Here is a 20496-nt window from a genome sequence, read left to right on the forward strand (position 1 = left end):
ATTAGTGGTTGTTAAACATACCACTCCCTCCTGGAAATTACGGAACCATCTACATGGAAACTAATCATCTTCATTTTCATCGTAAGCGTTAATCACTGACGAACTTCATTCCCAATTTTAGATCTTCGTAATAATCCATCGGTCTTTCAAACCTAGTGAGATTGTCTACATTATTCCACTGTGTTTTCTCAGGCTCCCTCTAAGTAGTCTTAACGTATTAATTGTTCACTGGATCTTGTTCTCTTTTTTTACACTGTCTGGGTAAGAATCAAGCTCATCTTGTTGAAGAACATCGATTTGCGATTCTTTTTTGCATGTCTGACGTGGAATGTAGTTTTTGGCAAGTAGTCTCCACGAAACGTCCGTCGTCTCCTATAGCAGAATATTCCAGCCAAACACTCACAAGCACTAATGAAGAGAGAGCCCCACCCACTACACTAGCAAGATGGTGCCAATTGTGTCATCCTTAATTGTTGCCAAAGTTGACATGGAAAGGGAATTTTTTAGGTTCTGTTGCTAGATCTTCGATGTCAGCAGTTGAGGATGCACTGAACTGGCTAGGCTGAAGGGTGGTGGTAGTAGGAGGATCTAATGGAAACAGTAAAGATAGACAAGACACAGAAGGCAGAGAATGTCAATGAGGCTGATCCAGCCAGCAGTGAAAAAGGCACACAGTTAATGAATACATATTCACAGTAACAATAGTTTTTCATTCTTAAGATTAGAAAGTAGTATCACTTACAAATACTGAAAATCAAAAACAAAACAAAAGAACCTGACACTTAGTCAGCTGTCAATGAAGTGAGAAGAATGAAACCGACAGTATAAGTCCAGGGGTATTCAACCCACGTCTGAGTGAATACTGTGCTCTAAGAATGCTATTGTCCCAATGTACATTATTACATTAAGGCATCTATACATGGCTGGCTTAAGAATGATCAGACAAAAGTTCAATTAAATTAAGTATTCAAAGGTATCTTCTTAGCCAGTAGCAAGGAAATAAAAGAACAATAAAAAATGAATGTTTCTTAATATGTATTTTTACTTAATCTCTAAGATAAGAACTTAATCTTTAAAAGATGAAAAACCATAGCATCTTGTTAGTGAGCATACTATATAAGTCGTTGGTTTAATAATTCTCTCAAAAAATATTTTAAAATAAATAGTACTATAACTCTTTTTATTAAATATATATAATAGTAAAGACTATTTATTTGGTAATCTTTAAAACTCAAAGCATATATTTAAACTGTGTCAATCAAATGAGTTACAATCAAATGAGACTAACACACAAATAAATTTAATGTAATAATCGCCTCTAATAACCAATGAATAGAATATATGAACATTTGTAAAATGAAGGAATTTCAACTATATTTGAAAAATTCCATGCCATTGTTTTAAGATAGACTGTCAAAAGAGAAAATAGCTAATATTTTAGAGAGAACATGTCTAATAATATTTAAATATTAGATGCAAATGGACGATTTATTGACATTATATTACAGAATAGCCGTTAATATTAAAAAGCAACTAAAACATAAATAGTAAAAATTAAAGAATGGTTAACTGTCCATTAAGTAGTATCTGTAGGCCAAGTTACATAAAGTTCTAGAGTTTTTTTTAAAAAAAAGATGAGTTTAAAAATGTTGAGTTTTTTCATAGATTAAAAAAAAATGACCCAAATGGTAATCTTCTAAAATTAATTTTTATGTGAGTGGGTCTGACAGAGCTTTTTAAATGATTGTTAGAAAAATACTAAATCTACATGGGGTAAGTTATTCTAACATCACAAGCTAATGAAATGTACTTACTGAAACAGGTTTCATCACGGAAGGCATATTGTTATAGAATGTGGTAAAAATTTAGCAAGTAAAATATTAAAAAATAACAAAAAACAAACAAACAAAAACCCCAACAAACCACCAATACCATAGAAGTCTTTTTCTATGGTTTTAAGCTATTGCTGGGTGCTATCAAATGCTATGTGTATGTGAATCTAGAAGACTTTGTAGAGTCTTCTCTATCGAGCAAGTTCATTCTGCAGAAAGCAATTGTAAGATTGATGGATTCTGTTTCAGTGGAAGCAGTAAAAGCTTCATGTGTCCAGCTTCGATGAGTTTAGGTACTACAGAAATAAGTCAAACATCTATACTTCTTTGTCTGAGACAAGTTATAGTTTAGGGGGGTAACAGGGTGGCCAAGTCACTGACCAGTACATAACACTGCAAAAAGAAATGTACCAGTACACTGAAATAAAAATACAAACTGCTCACATTATATATATTCATCGTATACATGGAGATTTCCAAAGCTTATGACAATTCCTGATGCCCTAGTTTTCCTTAGAGCAATGGATACATCTGTGCAACAACCAAGCAAAAATATGAAACTAATGTGTTACAATATATTCTAAATTTTGACATTTTTATTTCAACTTGAAAAGTTCTTTAAATGTACACAAATCTGTTTTTTTCTCATATGTAACAAAATAAAGATTTCAAAAAAATCTAACAAAAAATTTTTAAAAACTTATTAGAGGTCTGAGAAATTTTCAGTTCAGTATTCTCCTTAACTAGTGTTAAGATAACACAGCCATAATGTTATATACATAATTAGTTAACACTTCATTGTACATTTTAAAGCAGTGAACATATGGAACATTAGGTAAGAGCAGTGAACATATGGATTATATAGCAACCTATCTTTTTATTTTAATCTAGAATGAATCAGAGTTCATGCATGGAGTCAAAGGTTCTAATAATTATCAACAGCTACTTATCAATAGTGATCAACATCCTTATTGTTTCAATCAGACATTGTTTATATTCTTTGTTAAGGTTTGATAGATGAGATGATAAAGATTTGCAGTTGATTCTGATATGCTACCAAAAAGAAGGGCCTTTGAAGTCTGTTTTACCAACTAATTATAATTAGTTCTGCCAAGTAGTACAACCTATAGTACATACAAGAATGTCCTTGTAGCCACAAGGTACAAGTCAGTCTAGTGGTAAGAGCGTTAAAATTACACATATTGACTTTCATTTCTTTATACTATATAGGTTGTTTAAATTAAAAAAAAAAATCTTAAAGTCAGAATTGTCATTTGTAGATCCTTGAATTTACGCCTGGATCTTAAAATCAATAATATGACATTTCACCTTTACAGAGGAGTAAGAATGCTAAGCATGGGTGATGATCTGAAATGTCAAAATGTGCCATTCTACTTTCAGAGAAGTAATAAATCAGTTATGATAAAGTACCCACAAACAGGCCGGGCGGCGGTGGCGCACGCCTTTAATCCCAGCACTCGGGAGGCAGAGGCAGGCGGATCTCTGTGAGTTTCGAGACCAGCCTGGTCTACAAGAGTTAGTTCCAGGCACAGGCTCCAAAGCCACAAGAGAAACCCTGTCTCGAAAAACCAAAAAAAAAAAAAAAAAAAAAGTACACACAAACAGCAAACCAGAAAAGTACCATTTCCAGCACTTAGCTAGCCCTGCCCTAAGATGCACTGAGAGCCAGGAGAGTGACACTATGCTAGAATACAGTGTGCAGCAACCTAAGCTGGGTACTGCAATCATGAGCCCATGGCCTTCTGTTCAAAACCTATGGCCATTAATGTGAAATACATAAAATATTAAAGACAACTTCAAATTTTCAGAGTTGTTACCTCTATTTTTCTAAGCAAAACTTTGACTCGACATAAAGATTACATATTTTTAAAATAGTTTTAACTCTGAGATGAGATCTTACTAAGTCAATTACAGCCTCTTACCCTGATAAGAACCCAGGAGGCTAATGACAAAGCAGCTCTGTAAAAGCAGCAGCATATCTAGGATGCTACACAGCACAAGCAGCAACGGAAGAATGGGAATGCCCCCGCACAGAAATCAGACCACAGACTCCGCTGAGAAAGGTAAAATCTAATTCTTGATTACTTGATAAACATCAGCACTACTTTGAGGTAGTTGAACTGACTTTTTATCTTTACTTAAAGTTTGCATCACCCCAGTTCATAATGCTTAATAAATTTTAATTTTAAAAAAAGGATTCATATCAGTTTGCTAACAAAGAAAATAAGGTTGTTGTGGTACCAAAATCTAATCTTTTCACTCAATACAACAAAACTGTAATGAGAAAAGCTATTGTATGTCACAGATTATTGGGCATGGCAATTAAAATGGATACCAAATCCATGCCCTCTTAAGAGGCACTTCTAGTGGGGATAAAAAAATAGATAATCATAGGAACAAAAAATATACAGTAACACCATACTGACAAGTAATAAAACAAGGATACGGCAGAGGACAGGAGTAGTGAAATGGCAGAGGAATCATGGAAAGAGGAGAGATTTTATTGGGAAACATGACATTTGGGAAAGCAACTGATGGAAGAGCTGCAAAGATACCTGTGGGGAGCTACTCAGGCTACAGAAACAGAAAAGGCCAACTCTCAGACAGAAGCACACCTGTTATGTTCAGGGAAGCCGGAGGCCCCTGTGAGGGAAACCATGAGCAAGGAACACAGATGATGACGTGATGTCACAGAGTACACGCGGAAGCCATTACTTACTGGGAAGATTTGGTTTTTTACCATGGGTAAGTAAAGTTGAGGGATGGTTTTAAGGAGTGATATAATCTAACACACTCTTTAAAAGGATGACTGGCTGCTTATCTGATTAAGGACTGAAGGGTGACAGGTCTGAAGAGGGAGATTAACAGCTTTCTATGTAAAAAGTCCTGGCTGTTCATGGACCCTAACAGTAACAGCAGGAGAGGTGTAGAGTGGATAACCCTCCATGCCACCTCTAGGAGAGCTAAGACAGGTCTGCTGAGAGACCGAGTGAGCAAAGGACAAAGAGTGGAAAGAAGGTTTTCAAAAGGGCTGTTATCTTGAGTGACCATGACAGAACTCACAAGCACTGAAAGGAGGGACGGACAAGATACAAAGGTGTGGATTAACGACAGACCTGGTTTTGAACAGGGTAAGTTATAAATGCCTGCTCAATTTCTGTATATATTTAATGATTCTAAAGAAGCAGCTTGAAACAAAAGTAGAGAATTCTTAAATAAAAAATAAAATAATAAAATAAATAAATAATAGATGAAGTCTAAGTTTAGCTATCACCAATGAACTCAGTATACATACGTAAAAGACCAACTTGAACATGGTATGTAAAGAAGATAAAATGGTAACATTTGGAGCTAAGATCAAATGCCCCACAGGAAGCTGTGCAAAAGGAACAAAATGTAAATAAATACTCTCCATGAAACTAAAATTTAAGTTTTTAATGTAATTTAATTTACACTGACTATGGCTTGTCCTTGGGGGAAAAAGCAACTCATATACTTTAATTAACTTCCCACTGAAGTGCTGTTACTAAAGAGCACTTTAGTGTGCTGTGGATTACATAGCACTATGTTCCTTGTGAGGATATACAAAAAGAAAACAGGAGCCTGTTATATGCTAGACACTAGTCCATGTCCTGAGCACAGTTGAACATCGACAGAAGCATGCCATAGCCTGCAGTGGTGCTGGGGACAAGCACAGGTTCACACTGCACTGAAAACATAAGCACAATGTTTTCTAAAATCCATAACTTATTCATACAGTTAGAGAGACTGCGAAGCCATAACTATCCATTCCATAATACAACCTTCATCTCAAAGTCTTCTTTTGATCATCCCTCATTTTCCATGTGTTAGATGTGAAGATAGGCTTTTATTAATGTATTTTTCCTACATTAATACTTCATGGGTAATTTATAGCTATTAATAAAAAATGTGGATTCTGTTCATATATTCTGTAAATGCTCAAATTTATACTAAGCCAAATTAACAAAACTTTCATAGTGAAACAATAGTATATGAAAAACAAATACTTTCAGGGCTGAAATAATGACAAAAATACCAAATTTTACGTCATCAAAACACAGCAGCATTCTTACTTCACCTCTCATTACCTAAATGGCAGTCTCATTTCCAATGGCAAACAATGTTATAAACAAAGTTAATATTCCATTTTATTTATCAATTCCATGCAGAGCAGCAAATAAGAAAACAAAAATCAAAAACACATTATTAATTAAACACCAAAGCATTTAGAAAGGCATGCCATCAGTCAAAGAATGTGCAGAATTTGTTGTATACACATGTTGACACTTCTTTAAAGAACTGCACTGTATATACATATTTAAGATGCTATAACTTTCATATCTCTTTTGTATTATTTTAAAACTATCAGTGAATCTAAGCTGTTGAGTATAAATGATTATACAGCATTACACTGTAATTAATTATGATAGCATTACTTTAACTCATCTTGGAAGAGGCAGGAGCTTACCTGAAATGTAGATGATCTTTTGATCACTTCTTTGACCAAGGGAAATTGGTCACTTTACAGACATAAACAACCAGAAATAATTGAAATTCAGTGGATGGACAAAATGAAGAGTATTGTCAGAAGCCAATAAACCATCCGGCCATTGTCCATCCAACCTAGAATGTTATAGAAGCATGACGTTATTTTAAATAGCTTAAAATAGCAAACACTGACAATTATTTAAACTGTCAAACTTTAAGAATACCAATAAAACTACCTATGTGTTGGATATTAGTTATGAATGTATATAAATTTGATTCCAACTATTTCATCCTTAACTATTCAAGTCCATTAAGTGCACTCACTTCTTTAGAAATTTAATCTATGTATGTTACAACAAGTCAACATAATGAGAAGGAAGATTTCATTATAGCCTTTAATTAAATGTTCTTCCACAATTTCACGATTAAATATATGCTGTATTCTGATAATTGTCATCCTCTACCTCTCTGAAGTTCCAAACCCCTTTTTGCCTGAAACCCTGAAGAGTTGCTTTTCCTATTCATGTCTTTTTGTAGCACGCTGAGTTGACCAAGGTTATTGGTGGGACCATGGATTTAGAACTATTCCGAATGCCCCCGGAACCTAGTGGGCTCATCTGTGAGTACCTAATTGAAGACAACACATTCAATCCCTCTCCCAGAACACAGGATATCCAATAGTTCAAAAAGCAGGGGTTGGGTCCTATTGAGCCCCTTCATGAACAAACGATTGGCTAGAGACCGGTCAAATCGAGTGCAGTGTTACTAGAGGCTGCCACAGCCTGCACTGATTGTGGTCAGGACAGAAGACAGTACTTCACAGCTCTTTCCCCATCTTTCTGCTCTTTATTTCCCTCCCACTCTTCAAAATATTGCTCCAGCATTTGATGGGAGGTATAAGGTCCCACCCAGGGTTGAGCACTTGACTATCACTTAGTCTCAGCAATCTTGAGCAGTCATTGAGTTCTGTATTCAACACCACTCACTGCAGAGGAAACTACATCTCTAGATCTCTCCTGGCCAAAAAACCAACTCTAAATGGATGAAAGACCTTGGCATAAACATTATGTTAGAGCGAAAGGAAGCTGATGTGCTACAAGATACAGCCATAGGCCAGGTCTTCTTAAACAGAATTTGAGTCTCTTAAAAAACAAAGCCAAGAACTAACAAATAGGACCTCATGAAATAGCTTGTGTACAGCAAAGAAAAGTCCCATACAATGAATGAAAAATCTTTGCCAGCTACTTATCTACAGAGTGAATGTATACAATACACACACAAGAAAATAAAACATCAAGAAAAGAATCTAATTTTAAATAGGCCATAGAGGAAGCTAAGTCCTAGTTTGCCTTTAACTACCAGTCTGATAAGCTCTGAGTCCCATAAGAAAAGACTCACAAACTGAACATTGCTCAGATCAGACTGGATGTATGGCAAGAATGGGGAGATGTTTTGGCATTTAATTGACTGTTAATTGATATAGGAAGGCCCAGCCCACTGTGGGCACCACTGTCCTTAGGTAGATGGACCTGGGCTGCATACAAAAGTTAGCTTTCTGCTTCAATTTGTCCCAACTTTTCTCAATTGATGGACTGTGATCTGTAATGGGAACAAACCATTTCTTTCCCTTAATTACTTTAGGTTCAGTGCTTTTCATAGCAACAGAGATGACACTAACAATATAAACAGATAAATATCAAAGGAAAAAACAAACGAAATACAAAGGGCTAATAGACATTTTAAAAGTTTAGATATTGTGAGTGATTAGGGAAATTAAAACTACCTTGAAGTCTATTTCCCTGATTTCATCAAGAAATCAATGAGGGCTGGAGAAATGGCTCTGCAGTTTAAAAGGATTTGTTGCTCTTGCAAAGACTCTTGTGCTCGGATTCCTAGCACCCATTAGTCTCTCACAAACTGTCTACATATAGATCCAGAAGTTTTAATACCCTTCACTGGCCCCCATGGGCTCCTATATGAAAATGATATACATATACAAGCACACACACATAAAAACCAATAATAAAATGTAAAAGAAATCAATTGACAACAAATACTGTCCGGATGTCAGAAGAGAAGAGCACTTATTCACTGTAAGTGGAAGTGGCAGAAGCAATGAAGGCACTATGGAAATCAGTTCTTCAAAGGGCTAGGAGCATAATTATCATATCACCTAGTTAGAAATATTCTCAAAGGACTTATATCCTACTACAAAGATATCTATTCAACAATGTCAAATGCTGCTCTATTCACAATAGCTAAGACAAGGAATATCGATAAATGGATAATAAAAATGTAGCAGACAGATACAATATAATTTTATTCAGTTGTAAAGGAAATAAGAACTTACAAGTAATGGAACTAGAAAAAATTAGAATGAGATAACCCAGGACCAGAATCAAAGCACTCCATTTATAGACCCTAGTACTAAATCTTTAGATTTGTGTTAATCTGAAGTACCTGCATAAGCCAGTCAAAAAGGGCCACAGGGATTGAGTGTGCCAAAGGGGTGTAGCAGAACATGAGTGATAGGGCAAGTAGACAGAAAAGAATACTAGAGATGGAAAGTTGAAAGTTAGGGTAGGGATGTAGGGAGGGGCAACAGGGAGGGAGTAATCTCAATGACAGGAATGGGTATCTCAGTAAAGTATATATGAAAAGGCCATAAGGAGCCTTGCTAAATTTAAATGTAGGCCAAAACAAAAATGAGAGTTTGAAAGGGTGCCATTGTGCAAGGGCATGGACAGTGCTGCTCTTAAAAACCAGGATCATTAAACCACAATCCCAGCACTAGAAAGGAGAATGCCTCTTTATAAGCTACCACTTAGCTAGGCACTAGAGGCCCCCAAACTGAGGTAGGTGTGTCTTCTAACTATCTGATGATTTCATTGCTTAATTAATAAAGAAACTGCTTGGCCTAATAGGTCAGAAACATAGGTGGGGTGGAGTAGACAGAACAGGATGCTGGGAGTAAGGCAGATGTCTCGGGCAGATGCCATGCCTCTCCTCTCTGAGACAGACACCATGGAGCTAGCTGCCAGGTCATACATGCTGAATCTTTCCCGGTAAGCCACCACCTTGTGGTGCTACACACATTACTAAATATGGGTTAAAGCAAGATGTGAGAATTAGCTAATAAGAGGCTGAAACTAATGGTCCAGGCAGTGTTTAAATGAATACAGTTTGTGTATTGTTATTTCGGGTAATAAGGCTAGCCATGCGGGAGCCGAGAAGGACGAAAAGCGAGCCTGCCCGCTGCTTTCACTACACCAAACTATGTAACTTCTTGCAATTTCTTGGTTGTCTGCCAGAATTAGATAAGACTAGATCTACTGCTGAAGATATCACACACCCTAAATATAGGGTATAGAGAAATCCCGTTGAAACTGAAGTAGAAAGCTTCCTCTCTATGAAGCTAGCTATCATTAGACCTATGATAGCAAATAGAGAGGAAAAAAAGAAAAAAGCTAAAGTCTCTAACATTGCTGCCAGTAAGGAACAGAAATGCTAGGACAGGGTGGGTGAGAGATAGCAAGAGGGGTAGAAAAAGCCTGAGAAACCTTTTGCTTAATTTCTTCAGCTATTAATTTAATTACACAATACACTGATTAAAATTAATCTTAATGCATTCAGAATAACTTCTTCTTTTAACAATTGGCTACTGTGCATTTAACTCTGCATTACCTGCTCCATACAGACTTGAAGGGTGGAGGATTTGCATCAGCATTACATTTGAGGTTAACACCTATTCTTCCCACAAACCAATTTCCATCATATCCTGTAACTGAAACTTCAGGAGCATCTAGAAAATCAATGAATGCAAACACAATCATCCTTTGTAAGGAGTACATACATTATACAATGAAAAAGACATTAATGCAATGGGTAAGGAAAAATATTTTCAACATTACCACCTGGGAAAACAATACCCAGTAAACAGTAGTGGACTAAGACAATGGATGGATGGGTGGATGGATGGATGGATGGATGGAATTTAGTACCAGATAAAATCACCTATGGCTTTATTTAGCAAGGATGCTGAATGTAAGACTTCATAACTCCTATTATAAAAGAGTAGACTCATAAACAAAACAAACACAGTATATTAATTAAATATAGAGACATGGCATGTAGGTACTGCCTTAGTACCAAGTTCCTCATATAACCGTCTGGAAAAGGATGTTTAATCTAAGAGGAGTAAGATTCATATTACAATTAAGTAATACTCACTGTAAATGTAGAGCTGTGGCACATACTTTTTGAGACTATATACAAGTACAATAAATATCTAGAGCTTCAGTGGCAACAAAACAAACTATTCACTGCAACCAAAAGGGTCTTTAGTATATGCACAGCATAGTCAATTTTAATTGTAATGAGTAGTGTAATCTAAAACCTAAGCATGGCATTTCACCAAAAAGTAAAAACAACAGAACTTCAAAACCCCAGCATATATGACTTCAATCTGCATGTATGAAAATGATAGCAGACCTAAACACTTGCTGATGTTATCTCCAATCTGCCTAATATTAAGTCACTCTTGAAAGAAAGCAACAACCAATTTTACTCAAAAATTCAAAATTTCAAACAAATCACAATGCATCAAAACCAGGAACTGGTGAAAAGTGAAATGTGAGAACTCCTCAGTACAAAGGAGGCAGCTAGGACTCTCGCTTATAGTTTCTTACTATTCTAAATCATAGCTTTAAAATATTTTAACTACATAATAATTATATCAGTAAGATCAGCTTAGAACAATACTGAAGAAAGATTTCAAACTAGCTAAAATGTACCTATAAAGTTAAGATATTCCTTTGTTTTGTTTTTCAAGAAAGGGTTTCTCTGTGTAGCCCTGGCTGTCCTAGAACTTGCTCTGTACATTAGGCTGACCTGGAACTGAGACACTCCTCCTGCCTCTGTTTATCCAGTGCTGGGATTAAAGGTGTGCACCATTACTACCCAAGTAAAGGATTCTTACTGAAAACAGTAGGACCCAGGGTAGGGTCAGCAGCCCAGTTAAACACAATGCAGTTGTTTGTCTTTTAAGTAGTACACATCTGAGGTACAAGTGTCCACAGCTTCCTTAAGGTTAGCCTCCTTTAAAGCCTCAACTTTTAGTTGAGCATCACTGCATACTCAGTACTCAAACCAAAGGCGATTTGACGAAGAACTCTGACTACAGGAGAAAATGCAGCCAGCAGTATGTAGCTAAAGCTGAATGCAGACACTGGTGTAGACACTGGATGTCTAGTAAGCAGACCCTGGTGCATACTTACATTGGATGTCTAGAATAAAAGAGTATCGGACATCCTTTTCTAATGCTGGATGTTTGACAACACAAGTAATTCGCCTTCCTCTAGCAAATCTCGTGGGAAAGAGCTTGTATTGGCTGACAATCGTAGCTGTTTCATTGGGAAAGGAAGTTGTAGTAGATTCCATTTCACCAAGATCGCCTTCCCAGTCAATACGTGCAACTGGTTTTCCAGTGGCTGCTATACAAATGGCTGCTACTGTTTCATTTCCTCCATCAATTAAAGAGTCTGGCCCTTTTATCAGGCTCACCGTAGGTTCAACTGTTAAAATGAAAAAAAAAAGTACTTCAATTAATAAAGTACTTACAATTTGTTCTATCCACATCTAGAAATAATTATACTCTTAGGGACAAATGCAAATAAAATCATACAAGTATATTTTAAGTAATGCCAACATCAACTGCATACCTGGAATAAGAGGTTAAGTTTTATATTATCATCATAAAGATGGCTGTCCTGATAAAGTTTCACCTTCTGAGATGAGTGAAATATAACCAAATTAAAAGATTTCTATGGCCCTGATCATAATTTCCTTTATATTAAAGTCATTACTTCTGAAATAAAAATAGCTTTCTACATTAAATACATTATATGTATGTATATATTACTTCATTCTAAGCAAAGTTTAAAGCAAATTACCTTTAAATAAGTCACTAGTTTTGTTCTGTCTCTAATTCATACCTAGCTACTATTGCTCTCTATTTTACTTTAAAGGCTATTAATATTTCCTTAAGTACCCCTTCAAGCAAAGAGAAGGGAAACAAAGGGAAGGGAAAAGAAACATACATAATGCATATACAGAGCAAATATCCACGTAACCACCACCATATGGACTAAAAATATGAGCAACTCGTAAGTTCCTTGTCTCTCTGTGTCTTACCCTATCTACTTTAATGTGGAACTGTAACTCAAACCTGGTAAATGAATTTTTAAATATCTTCTCCATACAATAGGGCAAATCTAAACAAATCCAAACCAGACAGCCTTACTTTACCTGTACGTGGAGTATATAACAGAACTGCTATAATTATATGTTCCGGTGTTTTGTTTTGAAGACATGGTTTCTCTGTAGCTTTGGATCCTGCACTGTAACTAGTTCTTGCAAACTAAGCTGGCCTCTAACTCACAGAGATTCACCTGCCAATGTCTCCCAAATGCTGGGATTAAAGGCATGTACCACCACTGCCAAGCATTAGGTTTTCTTTGAGATTCATTTTTTTAGCTTTATTATTTTAAATTCACTTCAATTATTCATTTTCCAATGATTTAGATCCATGTGGAATTTTATTATTGTAGAACTTATTTATATAATAAGTCATTTATTTATACCAGAATTTATTACTGGTAGATGACAGTAGGGTTTTTCCCCATTTTATAATTCATTCATATACATATCTTGGTGTATTTATAAACAACTTCCTCTGATTTGTCCCAAAACTAGAACTGCTTCTATCCTGGTTATTTTCAATTTTACCCAAACTTACATGAGGTGCCAATTAACTTGCAATCTTCAAGATATGTATCCATATATTCACCAGCTAATGTTATTAAACTATTCAGTATTCCAATCTCATATATGTCATGATGCATCATTAAGATTTACATTTCTCAAGTTATGAATGACGGTGGAGGGTATCACATATGCTGTTGGGTCATTCAATTTCCTTTTCTGCCAAAGTATTTTGAGGTGAGGTGTTTTTTTTTCTTTTTTAACTGGTATGTAAATGTTGGACATAAATCTTGGAAAATAGTTTAAGTTAGATGTAGCACAGATTATTTTCTATCAGTCTCAAGCTTATCTTTTTTCTGCTCTGTGTCTGTTTCATTTGAGATGTCCAGGTGCTGAACCAAGGTCCTGTGAATGGATGTTAGACACATGCTCTGTCGCTGAGTTTTATCACCACCAGTCCATTTTGAAAAAGTTAACCCACTTGGGCATTTTTTTAAGGCATCCCAGGCTGCGCTCAGACTCACTCTGTAGCCTGCTATAACTGAGCTTCACTTGCCTGCCTCCACCTCTAGAATTACAAGAATGTGCCCCCCATTGCCGTGGGCAAATTTACATAGAGCTGGGGGTCAAAACCCCATTATGCTAGGCACTCTACCAACTGAGCCATACCCCCGACAGAGTCTGTTTTCTGTGGTCTTATTTGTACAGGAGTTGAAGACCAACCCCCCCCCCACCCCTTACTTATAAGACTGGTAGTCCTCAAGCAGAGGACTATTATCTGAATTATTAATGTAGAAATACATAGAGACTAAAGATATTCCCTCAAAAAAAAAATAATCTTTCTTTTGGCCAAGCTCCTACAAACTAACTAGGCCAGGATTTCTCAAGTTCTTAAATTATATAGACTGGGACTATGACTCTTCAAACACGACTTGCTTTGAGTTTACTACTACTCTGAGACTGTAAATCTTGAAGTCATCTCTCCCTTCTAGAAGTTCTAAATCTCATCTGGGCATCACAATGTTTCTTCAGGATGAATCAGCGCTCAGTTATTTCTATGCCGTCATCTTCTCCCAGTATTAATACAGTCACCCTTCTAACTATATACGTTGTATTAATACAGTCACCCTTCTAACTATATACGTTGTATTAATACAGTCACCCTTCTAACTATATACGTTGTATTAATACAGTCACCCTTCTAACTATATACGTTGGGGTTCCAAACACCCCAGTTGAAGAGCTGGTCTTAAAAACTTATATACGCACAAAAGCTTTCTTTTCCTCGAGAAACATATGTTTAAAGTCAATTCTGAATGATATTATTTACGTTTTTAAAATTGTTTTTATTGAGCTCTACATTTTTCTCCACTCCTCTACCTTCCTCCCCTCTCTGCTTCTATGTCTCCCATGACTCCCACACAAGCTCCCAATTTACTCAGGAGATCTTGTCTTTTTCTATTTCCCATGTAGATTACATCCATGTATATCTCTCTTAGAGTCCTCCTTGTAGTCTAGGTTCTCTGGGGTTATAAATTATAGGCTGGTTTTTTTCTTTGCTTTATGTCTAAAACCCACCTATACATACTATATTTGTCTTTTGGGTCTGGGTTACCTCACTAAATATGTTTTTTTTTTCCAGATGTACCCATTTGCTTGCAAATTTCAAGATATCATTATTTTTTACCACTGTGATTGGGAAAATAACCTTCACCAACCCTACATCAGACAGAGGACTGATCTCCAAAATATACAAAGAACTCAAGAAACTTGACATTAAAGGAACAAATAACCCAATAAAAAAAATGGTGGTACACACCTAAACAGAGAACTCTCAGCAGAGGAATCTCAAAGGGCTGAAAAACACTTAAGGAAATGTTCAATATCCTTAGCCATCAGAGAAATGCAAATCAAAAACAATTCTGAGATTCCATCTTATACCTGTCTGAATGACCAAGATCAAAAACACTGGGGTAAAGGGAAAACTCTTCCATTGCTGGTGGGAGTGCAACACTTGTACAGCCACTTTGGAAATCAGGTGATTTCTCAGAAAATTAGGAAACAATCTACCTCAAGACCCAGCAATTGTTGGGTATATACCCAAAAGAGGCTCAATCATACCACAAGGACATTTGCTGAACTATGTCCATAGCAGAGCTATTTGTAATAGCCAGAACCTTGAAACAACCCTAGATGCCCCTCAAGCAGAAGATGGATAAAAAAAATGTGGTACTTGTTATTGTTCTTGGTAGTTTTATCCCTTCAAGTTGGCTTCTCTGTACAGATAGATCCCTCTGCTAAGCAATCTTCCTGTTCTGTCACCTTGGACCCCTTACAACCTTGCTAAACCTAGTACTGAATACTATCCAATAAGCTACAAAGAAGCCTCAAATTCTGTGTCTAACATACTTCCAAGGAAGACCAAGGCTGCTGGCCTATGTACTAAACTTTAAGCACCAAGGTCTTGAGAGCAGATGAGGCAGGAACACAAGCTTACATTTACTTTTACAATAGAAACAGCAATTTTTCCATTCAAGTTATTTTCAGATGTTCCAGACTTAAAGTGTCTTATACTTCATACAAATGCCTTGCACAACTGATAAATTACTTTTTCAGTAGTCCATTTCAACCATTTAAATTCCGTCTATCCTAGACTTTCCCAGAGATCACTTGTGTGGTGAGAGACTGTCATTAAAAAGAGGAAGTGTTACTGCCATTTGATGGGTTGGGGCCTATGGATCTGCAAAGCACTCTATGATGAATAGAAAAGAATCCTCAACAAATAGAATTCTAGCTCTGACATTCAAAAATCGAGAATTAAGAAACTTTAATACCGCTCAGATTTGGGCTCTCTGTCAATTCAGTAGAAGGTCAATGTGCCAAATCCAAACTACCCATGACTTAAGGACTAACAACCATTCCTTTTATAAATATGTCTTGAATTCTATGTTCACCTAATCACCCTATATCTTACTAAAGAATTCTTACTGGCCTTGGGGAAGGTGTTAGCTCCTCCAGCTGAGCAATGGGGCTTTCTGAAGTAGGAGCTGAGGTGCCTCTCCACCTCAGCTACAAATTGTGGTTGCTCGTCTATCTCTGATCGTGACTACCACAGTATTCCTCTACATTTCCAGATTGCTTACATCCTACTTCAGGAGTTACCACAATGCTAACAGGGTATTAGTAAAGTTCCATCTTAAACTCTAACAATTTAGGTAGCTAGTATATGATTCAAACAGGTACACAAGTCTTCAACAGCAATAATAAAAACCACTATGGAAAACTAAAATACACAGTGGCAAAAGGTTCCAAGAAGTCCAAATGAGAGTCACTGGAGAAAAACAAACAAAAAAGCAGGAAAAACTAAAAACAACAAAAACATCACTAAATTTTAATATTGAAGTAATAAAAATGTTATAGCAGTTCAGTTTTTAAGAACAGGATTTCATTCTGTAGCCCATGTTAACCTGGACTATATGGCAATAACCTGCCTGAGTCTCTCAAGAGCTGGAATTACTTGTGCTGAGTCACCATGGCCAGCTGAAAATCACATCTGTTATTACAGTGCCACCTATTATGAAAAGAAGCCAAAACTGTGCGGCATTACAAGCAGGTACACACAAGTTTTGCTTACATTAAGAGAAGCCTAGAAATACACAACATTAGACAGAATTTGAGAATGTATATCTGAATGTTTTTAATTTAAATCAAATTTATAGAAATCCTCATTTTATATGATTGAAAAACATTTTTAATAGGATATCATAGTCTCAACCCAACTCAAGCCACACCTACCTACCTAACACAGTCACAGTTTGTAGAGGACTGGGCATTTCCAAGTGGGAACGTAACAGCTTTGCATATGTATTTTCCAGAGTCTGAGAAGCCTATGTTATGCAGAGTAATTGTTGCATCATTAAGTGAGTAGTTTTTAAACAAGACTCTTTCCCTGATAATCTCCTTGAACAGAGAATCCATACTGAGGATGATGAACTGCAAACAGTCTGTGTACTTTTGCCATGTATCTTCTCCCATGAAATCTGTGTTATAGTTTCATCATTCACTTCAATTAAAACATTTCAACGAAACATTCTTTCCCCACACTGCTGTGACATGTGGCTCCACGATAATTGATCCAGCTAAGGCACCTATAAAGAAACAAAAACCATGTAATACAGTTTTGATAATGGAAAACGTATGCTAACACACAGTCACTCTCCCTCTTCTCTACACACATTCACATACCACCCACCCATCCCACTCACTCACACATGCACACCTGAACGATAAGAGCCTGAAAAGAGCCGGGATCTGAGTCAGCTGCAAGTCACATACAAATAACCATAAAACCATTCAACAGTGAGCACAGTAGAAAGGAACTACACTGGAGCAGATTCTTCCACATCAAGACTTAACATGAGATTTCAGACCTAGCTGCCACCTTGACTGGCAGCTTTGTGAGAGTCTAAAGCAGGGTGCAGCTGAACCATGTCTAGATGCCCCTCCCCCACTGAACCAAAGAAGAGTAGATATTATTTCATAGTTAACAAATTTAGGTATTTTTTTTTAATGTAACAATAAATAACTTGTTTAAAGATCTAAGATCAAGGTAGTTTCCTGTGAATGCTAAAATTCTCTATTAAAAAAAAAAAATCTTTTGAGATAGACCAACTTCAAGAAAACACTAAAGAAATGTTTACTATGAATACAAAATTGTCTTTTTTCAGCAGAGTGAAAAAACATTTCACAAGCAAATTTAAATGAAATAACACCAAACTTCTCTCTAAATGCCAGAGAATCACGATGTCCTGAAGGAGACCAATACTGATCACTTGTATTGAAGACACTGCTCAGTAAATGCTTTAGAAACATAAACTGCCCTCAGAGAGCTCACCACACATCACCTGACAAGGAAACAACAAAAACTATGAAGCCAAAACAAGTCCTCGAAACATAAATTGCAAAACATCTTTAAAACAATGTCATTCTAACATTTTAAATGAATATACAAGCGCAGAAGGAATGAAAATAATTTTTAAATGCATTAAATTTTATTCAAACACTATTTTTTTCTGTTTTGTTTTGACAGGCCCGCTACGTAGAAAAGCTGGCCTTTACCTGATGATTCTCATAGCCCCACAGTGCTTGTGCCACCCGCCCCCAGCTTCTTCAGTCAGGACTAGACAACAGTCTTAAACAATATTCTCTCTTTTCGAGGGGGAAATATTGCAAAAAAAGTCAGTAAAATGGAAAAAGGACCTTCTAACAGGTGACTATAGGAAGGGACTAATATTTATTATTTATAGGAGGAAACCGATCGTTTATAACACTATCTTTAGCAACCACGAAAGAAAATGTTTTGGTGTTCTTTAAACCATTGTTCGTTATCAAGAACCCCTCAATTTATCATCACTCATTATTGACTTGAAATGTTGAAAATAACTAGCTCAAGATACACAATGTGCAGTATTCTAAGGTATTTTAGTATGAGGTAGGATAAAGTTAGGCACTAAGCCAGAAATTATGCAAACTCATGAAAAAGTATCATGAATATTGACTTGTATTGGAAGACTGGAACAGGATGATCAGATGGGAAAGGAAGGAAACAAATGTGTGAGGGAGGGACAGCTAAAACTAAGGGCCATTTGAGAAGTCATATGGAAGTGTAATACAGTAGAATCCTAAAATATATACATAATTGAAGGTTATCTAAATGGAATTGCTAAATAACGGGGAGACAGAACCAACTGGACATCTCTCTCATTACCAAACGAGTTTGGGGAATGGGTTACATCTAATCAGTTGCTGGCCAAACAAACCAAGTCACTTTCAGGGCTACTGGTTCCTATCCACAGACTGACAGCAAGGCTCCACGACTCCTAAAGAGAAAAGGAGAGCTGGCACTTACTTTAGAGCTTCACTCCTATGGACTAATGTTCATGGACCAGAAGGGACTCTGTGCACAAAGGCAAAAAGGTAAACACCAACCCCAACTACAATCCTTCAATCTACAATGATGTTACATCTGCAAAGATTCTCAAATGTAATAGTGGAAGCTAACCAACCATTAATATCTGATTGGACTTAAGACCCTCTCCATGAAATGGAACCCTTTCCCAACCTTTGGGTAGCCAAGCCAGGGACAAGGGGAAAATCAAATACCACTGCTTTACTAAGGAACAGAGCAATAAAATGGTAGAACAAAATGTTCTACTATACTCATAGATCAGGGTTTTGCTCAGTCATCAGAGAGAAGAGAACCATCATCAGAAAACCCTCCTCCTGCAGGAAATGGAACACATACAGAGAATCACACCTGGACAATAGTGAATACAGAGTAAGACAGCTTGGATAACCACTCAAAATTAATTTTTTTTCATTAGAGTCTTTCACTGAGGAAACAAACACTCTTAAGGCCAATCCCCATGCCCCATAGCACATGGCCAACACAGAACTAACTCAATGGCACCTTTGAAGGTTCTTTGTCTCATTTTTTGCCACTTATTTTTTTCAATTGTTTTTGTTTTTTTAACTTTTCTTTATAGGCCCTTTCCATACATATTATGGTTTTCAGCTTTGAACTTTTATGGAATACCTGTGTGTGTGCATGTGTCTCAGTGTCTATTATGTTCCCTGAGCTTTTTCTTCGGCTCTTTTTCTTTGGAGTTTGTTTATTTTGATCCATTCTGGTATATTTTTAACCTAATTTCATTTTATTATTATTTGTTTTAAGATGACTATTTGTATCTTAATGAGGGAAAGAAAGGGTAAAGATTTGGGTGGGTGGGTAGGTGAGGAGGATCTGGGCAAAGTAAAATCATAATCAGAATATATCATACCAAAAATTTTCAATAAAAAGTTTTTTACAATAAATGCACATATCATTATGATACATTAAGCTCTAGATTTTACACATAAAAATATGATACCTAGTTGAAGTTTTTCAAGAATACAAAGATACTTTTTGACTAATAATAATGAAACCTGACATAATTTTCTCATTTGATACCAAAAAAAGGAAATTTGGTAACAATGAACACTTGTTGCCTGTCTTTTGTCAATAAAAAAGATAACTTCATAGAAAACAAGACCTCTCAATAATAAAGTTTACAAAACAGTCACCATCATCATTCGGGCTTGAGCCACCAGTATGATGCATTCATCAGTGTCTCCAAGCTTTTAGAGCCTGCATAGTAAATTTAGCTTTTACTTATACAGACAAAAAAAAGAGGTTTATGGCAAGCAAAAGCAGCATCCAAGGCTGCCACCTTGATCCTAGGCACACATGATTAAGGTTCTAAAAACTCTTCTAAAAAAAAAAAAAAAAAACAGGATTATAGATGCACAATAAGAAGATATTCAGATAGAAAAG

At 36.3% G+C, this 20496-nt stretch overlaps 1 long non-coding RNA gene across 1 annotated transcript in view; it reads right to left on the minus strand.

Moving 5' to 3' along the window:
- The window catches only part of LOC119824619, a 108838-nt gene that overhangs the window by 57997 nt on the left and 30345 nt on the right, over nucleotides 1–20496 (minus strand). Inside the window, exons 2-5 of the long non-coding RNA XR_005287122.1 lie at nucleotides 16924–17272; nucleotides 11639–11935; nucleotides 10047–10164; nucleotides 6343–6497 (exon numbers count right to left, since the gene is read on the minus strand). This is a non-coding gene — a long non-coding RNA (uncharacterized LOC119824619). The remainder of the gene's footprint in view (nucleotides 1–6342; nucleotides 6498–10046; nucleotides 10165–11638; nucleotides 11936–16923; nucleotides 17273–20496) is intronic.

Source organism: Arvicola amphibius, chromosome 10, assembly GCF_903992535.2.
Source record: "Arvicola amphibius chromosome 10, mArvAmp1.2, whole genome shotgun sequence".
Classification (NCBI taxonomy): domain Eukaryota; kingdom Metazoa; phylum Chordata; class Mammalia; order Rodentia; family Cricetidae; genus Arvicola; species Arvicola amphibius.